The sequence below is a fragment of the Camelina sativa genome, unplaced genomic scaffold, assembly GCF_000633955.1.
Source record: "Camelina sativa cultivar DH55 unplaced genomic scaffold, Cs unpScaffold00486, whole genome shotgun sequence".
Classification (NCBI taxonomy): Eukaryota; Viridiplantae; Streptophyta; class Magnoliopsida; order Brassicales; family Brassicaceae; genus Camelina; species Camelina sativa.
The window spans coordinates 3,587-14,375 of record NW_010921709.1 but is presented as its reverse complement, the minus strand read 5'-3'; the positions used below and the strand labels follow the sequence as shown (position 1 = coordinate 14,375).

General features: G+C 32.7%; 1 long non-coding RNA gene and 1 pseudogene across 1 annotated transcript; both read right to left on the bottom strand.

Moving 5' to 3' along the window:
* Positions 1-976: 976 nt before the first annotated feature.
* Positions 977-1,918, bottom strand: LOC104773195. The gene is made up of 2 exons (XR_765045.2): positions 1,688-1,918; positions 977-1,583 (listed from the first exon to the last, which is right to left on the bottom strand). It is a non-coding gene; the product is annotated as an uncharacterized LOC104773195 (long non-coding RNA).
* Positions 1,919-2,140: 222 nt separating this feature from the next.
* Positions 2,141-9,835, bottom strand: LOC104773202 (annotated as a pseudogene).
* Positions 9,836-10,789: the final 954 nt, after the last annotated feature.

The window sequence follows — 10,789 nt, the reverse complement described above, 5'->3', positions numbered from 1 at the left end:
CTTACGTAAGCAGCTCCTTTCTTGCTTGATGACTTTCTTTGATCACCATCACATTCACGTCTCTGTGACGTCTCGTGCGTGAAATGTTTTCATGTCTTCTTCGGTTATTTTATCAACCGGTTTATGCTCCATTTTTCTCTGAGGTAATTATCTTCATTTTGTGCTTGTGCTTGGTGTCTTCCATTGATCACCATAAAATTCTCCATTTTTCTCTGAGGTAAGCATCCTCCTTTAGTGTTTGGTGTCTCCTTTTGATCATCATAAAGTGCTCCATTTTTTTTTCTGAGGTAAGCATCCTCTTTTGCTCCATTTTTTCTATGAGGTAAGCATCCTCCTTTATTGTTTGGTATCACTCTTTGAACACCATCACGTCTCCTTTGCTGAGTGGTCTTGCTCTGTTCATCCAACAGGCAGCTTCTCCATGTTGACGTCTTTCATTCAAACTCAACACCACTTTTTGCTAATTCGTCATACTCTGTTTCTTCAAACAGTGGCTTCTCCGTCTGGTTCCATTGAATAAATCTTCTGATTCTCAACTTCATCGAGTGATTTCTTCTGTGCATCCTTGTGATATACCAAGACATTGTTGAACAAGTTTCAGAACTCTCCATTCACAATTTCCTCTCCACATATATGGTCTCCATTGCCTTTTTGAGAAGATTTTCTATCTTCTTCATTCCTTTGGAGCTTCACGTACTAGTTGTGAAAATAATGGTGTTGTTTGTGAACGTTTGTGAAGGTTGATAGTACTCTCTCTTGTCACCACCATATTTTCCTATTTCGATCTTCTTTTCTTCTTCTTCTCACCCTTGGTTTGTTGTCACCATCATTCTCTTCTTTTTGCAGCAGAATTTTTCTTATTTTTGTTTTGCTTGGACAGGCTCCAAGACCAACATAAGCTTTGATAACATGTTATAATTTTGAGAGAAGAGAATAACAAAACAGAGTAAGAGACTTTTGTCTCTTTTATAAGATAAAAACAAATATAAACTTCGATCAACTAAAACTTGTCACATACATTAACAACAAAACTGTTTTATATAGAGAACAATCAGACACTACATCATAATAATTTATGTCTCTTAAAACTTGTGACTCTTGGATGAAACGTCACAAACCAAAACATCATGACTTAAATGTTGCGACTCTGAAACTCAATTATCAACCAACAAACCAAATCTAAACCAAATACAGAGCAGCAACAAACCACACTATCTTCAATTACCAGCCCTTGCCACCGTCACCGCTTCCTCCGTAGCCACCATCACCTCCTTTGTAACCACTACCGCTTTCACGGCAACCACCGTATCCACCTCGGCCACCGCCGCCTCCACCAGATCTGTAACCACCGCTACGTCTCTTTTAACCACCGCTACGTCTCTCATAACCGCCACCGCTACGGTAACCACCACTGCCGCCACCACGGCCTCCTCCACCGCTGCCGCTTCCTCTGGACTGAGCCTCATTCACAAATCAAGCTCTTTCCCGATCATCTCTTCAATAGCATCTCTCATGGATTTCTCGTCCTTGAAGGTGACGAATCCGAATCCCCTTGACCTTCCAGTCTCACGATCGTTAATAATCTGTAAACAAAAATCAAACAGATCCACACAAATCAGCAGAAAACCAATCAAAGAAGACTGAAAAAGACGATGAAAAGCTCATAAAAGCAAAAACATAAACGTACCGATGGGACAAAATTATTCAAGAGGGGTAAATAATATATTAGACACAAAGATTATATTATTTTAACCAAAAAAACAATAATTGTGCAATATATGTTACTTTTAAAAGTAATAAGCATATTCTTATGAATATATTTTCTATAATCAGTATTACAGAATTTATATTTTATTATGATCACTTGAAGATTACATTGCACAAAAAGTTAATAATCCAGAGAAGATATTATCAATCTTACGATACAAAATTATGCCTATATATATAGAAGAAATAAACCAACCAACCAACCAATCCACGCCTCCCAAAAACCGGTTCTAACCGGCCAATCCAACCGGTTTAGATTACCGGACTCGGAAGCTTCCGTGTTTCTTCGTAGTTTACAATTTTGTCATATCTACCATTTTTCCCTATATTTTTTAGTTATTTTATTTACATTGTCCTTCCCACTGTTTTTTTTACTCACATAACATAACACCCATTTGGATTCTCATGACTAAACAACTCAGGCGCCCGCATGTGACCATAAGGATCTGCGTGACCTTGGTGTTTCATATACGGTGGTGGTGGTGCTTCTTGACCATACCCTTGACCGTAACCTTGATTCCCATACGATACGTGTACGTATCCTTGGTTCGTATATGGTTCTTGTACGTACATAGGATTGAGACGATTGGCCTTGCATGTAATGTTGTTGTTGTTGACCGTATACTTGTCCTCCTGGTGGGTAGTAATACATCGGCTGTGGAGGATAACCGTAACCGTTATACTCCGATTTCTTCATATCCACCATAGCACCACCGTCTCCTCCGACCGCAACTTCTTTCTTCTTTTCACCGCCACCGTCGACTTTCTTTTCTCCGACATCTTTAATTTCTTTCTCACCTGTACTTTTGTCTTTCTTCTCTCCGCTGGCTGGAGCCGCCGCGGGTGGTGCTCTGTCGTCCTTTTTCGCTGGAACAACTTCGACGGTGCATTTAAGCTTCTCGTTAAGATAAGGAGTGAGCTGTTTCACGTCAATGATCCCCTTTACTATAACCAAATCCTTGGCGCTATCAATGGAAACTGAATTCAACCCTGTAAATAAAAAAATTCAAAGATAAATTAATTAAATAAAAATATAAGTAAATTAATAGAATAATTAAGTTAAGAGATTAGGCTAACCACTTCTTAGTGGACCATATGGTATTTTTTCTTGAATTTTTGTTAAATTCAATTCTGTAGATGCACAATTATGATCATCCATGAATTCACCTTCTTTCTGTTAATTTAAAATAAAAATATTTATTATGCACAAACATTAAATTTTGGAAAAAGGCACAAACATTATATTATTGTACAAGAAAATAGAATTACAATTTAAATCTATTTGCAAAAAGAAAGAAATCCAAGATTTTAGAACATTACCATAAATTTTTTTATGAATAGAATCCACTATAGTTTTTCTACAACTATAATCATTACAAAAAAAAAATTAGCATCAATATTATTTTTAAAAATTAAAAATTCGGGTTAGCAAAAATTAATACCTGAATTTTATTATATTCAATTTTGTCTATCCATAATTATGATCAATGATCATCCATGAATTCAACTGAAACAAAAAAATTTATGTATTAAGTTACATATAAATAAAATTATAAGACCTTGGCGTGGATACGCCAATTAGTTCTTCCGGGAAGAAGATCAGCAATTTTATCAAATCTCATGATTTTCTAAAATTAGGGTTTTTCTTGATTCTTCTCTGTTCTCAAAAACGGAAAGGGGATTCTCGATTTGTAAGAATACAAACAGTTACGATTAAACGTTGCGTCTTAATCGTTTTAGTGTCTCACATATTGTTTGAATATTAAATATTTTAATATTTATTATTATATATATAATTACAGATTAAAGATAAAGTTTGAAGTCAATAGATATGATGTAAAATTATAATTAAAATGTATCTAAGAGTTTATAATTAATATATACACTTTTTGATACAGCTAACAATTATATGTTTTCAAATAACATTATTGTAACTAAATAAAATATAAGCATGTGAAATTTTTTAATAATATGTACTTAGACCATCTACAATGTATTTATCTATTATTTATAATTAATATAGAATAAGTCTAAATTAGAAAATAATTTTCTCCAATGTGAAAATCTATATCTGACAATAAAATAGAGGTAATGTTAAAGATATCAAAAATTACTTTATTTTAAGTAAGAAAATATAGTTCAAATCTAAATATCGAAAACAATTATCCAATTACAAACCATATTTATACAGTTTCAAATACCTCTTTGAAAACAACATTAAGTATTTTATTTTGGCATTTCCCATCTTTATCTGTAATTAACACCTTCAAGTCTTTTCTAGTTGTGACTCGAGAGAAGGCAACATAAAGTTGTCCATGTGTGAAAACCGGCTTTGGTAGAAACAAACCAACATGTTCTAGCGTCTGACTTTGACTCTTGTTTATAGTAATTGCAAACGCCACAATAACAGGAGACTGTCGTCGCCTCATACAAAAGGGGAATTTTGCATCAGGTGGACTAACATACATCCTAGAGATATTTACTCTATCGCCAACATTTTTTCCTGTCACGATTCTTGTTTTGATTACATGATTGGCAACTGAGTAATAATTAGCCTCGTACCGTTACACAAACTTCCCTTAGGATCTATATTCCTTAGCAAAATAGTTGACGGATATGAATACTAATTAGCCTTGTCTTCATGATAAATTTGATTCAATAGAACCAAAATAGTACTAAAAAATTATACTCTCAAAACAATATGTTTAGCTAAACGAACCACTTTCGCAACACATCTTTAGTAGTTGACGGATATGAATACTAATAACTTATACTCCCTCCATTTCATAATAAGTGTCATTTTGACACTTTGAACACAAATTAAGAAAACATATTAAAATATCATTTACACCCTTAAAATTGACATTAACTTTTGATATTCTTCAATGAATATAAGGTTAAAGTTGGAAATTTATGCTTAATATTACATTGAAAATCTAAAATGACAGTTATTTTGAAACAAAAAAGTCAGCCTAGAATGACACTCTTTGTAAAACAGATGAAGTTAATAACGTAACAACACTTATTTTCATCATTATCCATTTAACCTTCTATTTTTTTTAATATATATTTATCTTCATCCTTATCAAATTTTTCATTTCCTCTAGATGTATACGGAATATTATTAAAGATTTATGAAAATAATTTTGTTAAGTTCAGATATATTTTAATACTTATTTTAGATATATATCTTTCTTGTAAGATCCAAATTTGCATGCTTCAGTGACGTGATTATTCCAAACATACATGTGTCGGCTCTAAGCACATGCTTAGGGTGCAAAGGCATAATGTCTAGCTACTTTGTTTTTGATAAATTTGTACATAACTTAAGATACTTTTAAAAATAATGTTTTTTATATACTTGTGAAATTAAATTATTTATAGTTTTGTACAGGGTCAATAATATTAATGAGACGGGATTGGATCCTAATTAAACACCATTAATATCTATGAAAATTTTGAATCTTAATAAATCGAGCACGATTTGGATCCTTATAATTGCACATCCCAGCAATAAATCGAGCTAAAATGACAAAGATGGCGACTTATGAAGCACATGAACAGTTTGGGATGTATTAGTCATAAGAAAGGAAAAAGACTAAGGGAAGCTTGAGTAGAAGGAGGCGAGATGGAGAAAGCGTTGAACTACTTCAACATAGTCCATCACCATCTGCAGTTTTCAAAGAGGATGTCCAATGTTCTTTATCTTCCTTGATGGCCGACTTGAGATGTCTTGCGTTTTCGGCTCTCCCGAGAAGAAGAAGAAGAAAATAAAAGCGAATTTCCCTTCGGTTCTGAAGTTTGTTTCTTGGTTGCAATTAAAAACTCTTTCAGCTATTCCTTGGCCTTGAGTAGATGGGGCTCTGAACAGGCAGCCAGGAAGCAAGGACTATATTAGTCAACAAAGTAACAGGCGGAGATTTGAGGCCACCTCTATGTGGAGGTCATCTGTGTGCGGCTGAGGAAAAAGGGACACCACTGAGAGATTATTATTTGAGAGAATGTGCAACTGAATTAGGATAAGAGACTTGAAGAATTGACCTTGAGAGAGGCTAAGGAACGATGGAGGGGGTTGGTGAAGTCTAGAGATCGAAGGCGGAGTCACGACGTAAGCATCTTTATTAAAAGTCGATTGATGGAGAGGGTTGGTTAGAGAATTGAAAAAAGAGTTGCAAGCGTAATAGATAACTGTTAAATAGCGTACTTTTTACCATCACATGTGAGTCACAAATTGGCTCGAAGATGGATTGTTAGGGTTCAGAAAAACCTAATTAAAGAGAGAAAGCTAACTGATAAAAAAAAAAAATTAAAAATTAGGATTTTTCGTCTGAAAGATTCAAATATCAATTCAATATCAAAAATATAGTCGTATCAACCATGCACCTCAAATACTATAGTACTTGCGAATTTTGAATCCAAATAAAATTCCAAAAAATAAAAAGGGAAAAAAAGAGAAGGAACAAAAAAATTAAACCGATACCTTTTTAATTTAGTTTTATCTCTCCATCATCGAGTTCCGATATTTTCTTCTCTTTGTATGTAGACATCTTCTCAAACACATTAAGAACAACCATGATTTGTAGTTCCAAAATCCCAAGGTAAACTTCTATAATCGAATCAAAGATTATTGAAAACTAAATCACAAAATCATTAGCACCTTAATAGAAAGAAAAAGCAACAACAATAATTTTGTGATATAAACAAACAACCACTACATAAGAAACTAAAAATCAAAATCCGGTGCAATCAAATAAAGGACCAAAATTATAATAAAAATCATTTTGAGAAAGAAAAAAATCTATATAATTTTGAGAACATGATAATAGATTAGGGTTTTTTCTTGTTTTGGAATGATAAAAGATTTGTAGTTCAGCGATTTGATTTTTTTGCTTGCCTCATCGACTCGTTTGTCCAATCTTGTTTTTGATCTACAAAAAAAGCATCCAGGATTCGTCACAGGTAACAACACAAAATCAGTAAATTTTTCGATATATTTCAACATAATAATAAAAAATTAGAGCAACATAAAATTTAATTTATGCAAACACCAAAAGCATATCGATAGTACATCAACATAAACAAAAAATCAAAAAAAAATTTATTCATTAGAAACAGAACAATATAAAAAAACATATATATATACACTCAAAATTATATGTTTAGCTTAATGAATCCAACTTCTATTGTTTTGGCTGAGCCTCTATATATATATATAGCTTAGAAGGAGAACCGTCATAATTATCTTTATCATTTTAATATTTCAAAAAACAGAAATTTTCTTTAAACGAATATTCGTATTATATTCTAATATTTATCTTCCATTTTTCTAAAGAGAGATATTGCATAGAAATATATTAGATTCCCAATTTTGTAAATCAATTTTCGTTTTTGTTTTTATTAATTTTCATTTATTTATTTATTTTTATTTAAAAACTTAGGGTAAAAAGGTCCAGTTTTAAATCTCATTAATGGCAAATTAGTAATCTTAAGTCTGAGGATGAATGTGGTGCGTTTCAGAAACCTAAATAGGTGAGAAAAGCTTGTTCGAAAATTTTTAAAGGACAATTTTCATTAAGGGCAAAGGAGGTCAATTTTTGTGAGATTGGCTGTGAGCTCTCTCGGCTTCTCCTTTAATATATTAGATATTTTTAATAAATTGATACACGGAGTTGTCCAATGTGATATTTGGTGTAAATAGTGCGACTATGCGGTTGAGACTATTAATCATGTTTTCTTTGAATGCCCTCGCTCGTGTGAAGTTTGGAATTTATCTCCGACTCTGGTCCTGTCCGAGGGTTTTCCATATGAGCCAGTGTACTCGAATTTGGATTTATTTTCTAGAGGAGTGCCTTTCAACAGGGTGATTCTGATCAACTTCTTCAATTAACATAGAATTTATAGGCAATCTGGAAGGTTATAAATAAATAAAAATTCAAGATTTAGAGATCGAGGCGAATGATATAACTGCTTAGGCTTTAGGCGATAAGTTAGCCTGGGAAGAGGTGCCCAAGTTTCTTCACCTGGTTGTCAGATTAATGGTTCTTGGAAAGCAACCAATGTGCATTCAGGATTGGGCTTGTGGTGTTGCGTTGGTGAGGAGCGAACCTTGTTGTTGGGGGCAAGTGTCTAAGACGGAGCCCCTCCCCCTACATTCGGAGTTAGAAGCGTTGTTGTCAGTCATGAGCGGATACGTGCTGCAGGGATCGCTTGTCAACATTTTGAGACTGATTGTGCTGAGTTACTCACTATTGTGCAGTCCCTAAAGATTGACCGTCCTTCTCCAACATGCTCGATGAGTTTAACTTTCTGGAGTCCTTCCCACTATTTTATATCTCTTGGATCTCCCATGCGTCAAATACGAAGGCAGATTGTCTTGCCTGTGCTTCGCGTTCTCTTATCTCTGAAGTTTATTTTGTAAACCCCTCCAGCTTGGACAACTAATCGAGGAATTTCTTTTTAATTTATTATTTGGTTGAAAAAAGTAAATTGATACACTTTTAGTTAAAGAAAATAGTTGTAGATGAGTTCAAAGTTATTAAAATAAAATTAAATTTAACAAAGAATATATATTTAATTCTTTTCATAAATAAAAACAATGTATAAATGTAAAGAGATTAACTTCTAGTTATAGAAAATAGTTATTTTTTGTTTTCTGTAATATACTTATGTATATCCCATTTACAAATCTACTATATACATAACCACTAAAAATGTATTTGTACACACAAATATATTTTACTGTTAAAATATACTCTTTAGTCTTTACTACTACCAACAAATTATCTTTATGAACACCTTAAATATCCTCTTATATGTCTCTTCACTTTAACATTTTTATAGTTAAAAAACGCATACGTTAATATTACATACTTCTATCTTATATATTACAATAGCAGTCTTTTTGAATAAATTATTTGATTGGTGACAAAAAATATGAGATGATCTATATTTTTTTTTTTACTTCAACCATCTTTTTCTTAGAAACAGTAATTAAATGTATATTTTCACAATCATTTTTTATCTTATATAAAGAGTAATCATTTTTCTATATTATACTTTCGAATTTTTCTATATTATAATCATTTTTCTATATTTAGCAACTTAAAATAAAAATAAATAAACTATATTATACTTTCGAATTTTATGATATATATTTATATATATAATTTCCTTATAATGATCTTTTTAAAAATTTAAAGCTGTTTTATAATTGCCTTTTAATATTTTTAAAACTGTTAATAGTTTTGTTTTACATTTGGAAGTTTACAAAGGTTTTTTTTCTTTAAAAGATTTTAAATAAAATTAGGGTTTTTTTTTTTCTCTAGTATACTTTTATATAAAACCTCTTTATGGCAGGTTTTGAATATTTACAATTTTATTTTTTTAAATTTTAATAAATTTACAATTGACATGCGTCAACATCTGAATGATACAATTGACACGTGTCACGATCTTGTTAATGAGTAACTTTGACATTAAACTTTATATAATAAGATAAAATTCTAAATATTCTATAAGCAACATAACAAAGATAATTACAACTTGTGAGAAAAAGGATGTGTACTTACCATAGTTTTTAGGGTTTTCTATCATGTAATTAAGAGTGTCATATAAGTCAATAAACACAAATTTGCTATTTGGTAATTCTTTTCCTAAAACATCCAACCTCGGAGAAAACTTTTTGTTAAAGTGGAGAGCAACTTCGTTTAGTTTGTTTGAGCATTTTCTCCTCAATCTCCCATGATTTTTTTTCTGGTTGTGGGTCACTACAAGAAAACACAGTCGATTTTAGACGGATTTTCTGATGGAAACAATCCGTAGGACATTTCTGACAGGTTTCCAAGAGGTTTCCGACAAATTTCTGAGAAAATTCTGAGGAAAATATGTCTCTCAGAAAACCCTCGGAAATTTTGTTAATCCGTCGGTAATTTCTTAGAAATTTCTGACAAAAACCATGTCGTCGGAATATCCTCGAAAAATTATCAAAACTTCCGACGGCTTTCCGGGGGACAGAAGACCATTGGCTTATTCTAAGAGCTTTCCAACGGATTACTGAGAACTTTGCCATTATATCCGTTGCGATTATATCCTTTGCGATATAGCCATTGCGATTATATCTGTTGAATGTGACCGTTGCAATTTAAAAATCCCTCGGAAATCCGTTGGAAATCTCTCGCAAATCTCTTGGAAAATTTGTGTATAAATATTCAAGTTATGATTCACTTGTTTGGTAAACGAAAATATACACAATACCAACAATAATGTCTTCTTCAGATCCTTATGGTTATTTTTGTTCATGGATGGATAAACCCAGATACAGTGAAGAGACAGGCAAACTTACAGAAGAGTTCAAGGAAAGTCTTAAACAATTCATGTTATTCGCGTCAAACCAGACCATAACGCGAGAAACATGTACTATGTCTTGTCCTTGTCCAAAATGTCGGAATTATAAAAATCTGGAGGTATCATTAGTAAAGAAGCATTTGTTTAGGGATGGATTTATGCCAGGTTATAAGATATGGTTTTTGCATGGAAAAAGTGAATCAATGGTAGATTATGGTAGTACTAGTCAACATTATACTCCGGATAGTGTAAAAGAACCATCGATAGAAGTAGACGTAGGTACATTTCAGATGGTGAATGATGCATTTAGGGAAAATGCGCCCTTATTCATTCAGGATGAAGATAGAGTAGAACAACCGAATTTAGAAGCCCGGAGATTCTTTGATATGTTTGATGCAGCAAATATGTCATTGTATGATGGTTGTAAGAAGGGTCATTCACCATTATCAGCTACAACTAGGTTGATGGGCATAAAGACGGATTGGAATTTGTCAGAGGGTTGTGTGGATGCAATTACTGATTTTGTGAAAGAAATTTTGCAAGAGAATAATCTTTCACCAGCTTCATACTATGAGGTGCAGAAACTCGTAGCTCGACTTGGTTTGCCATATCAGGTGATAGATGTGTGCTGTGATAATTGTATGATTTATTGGAGAGAAGACAAAGGCCGCACTTCATG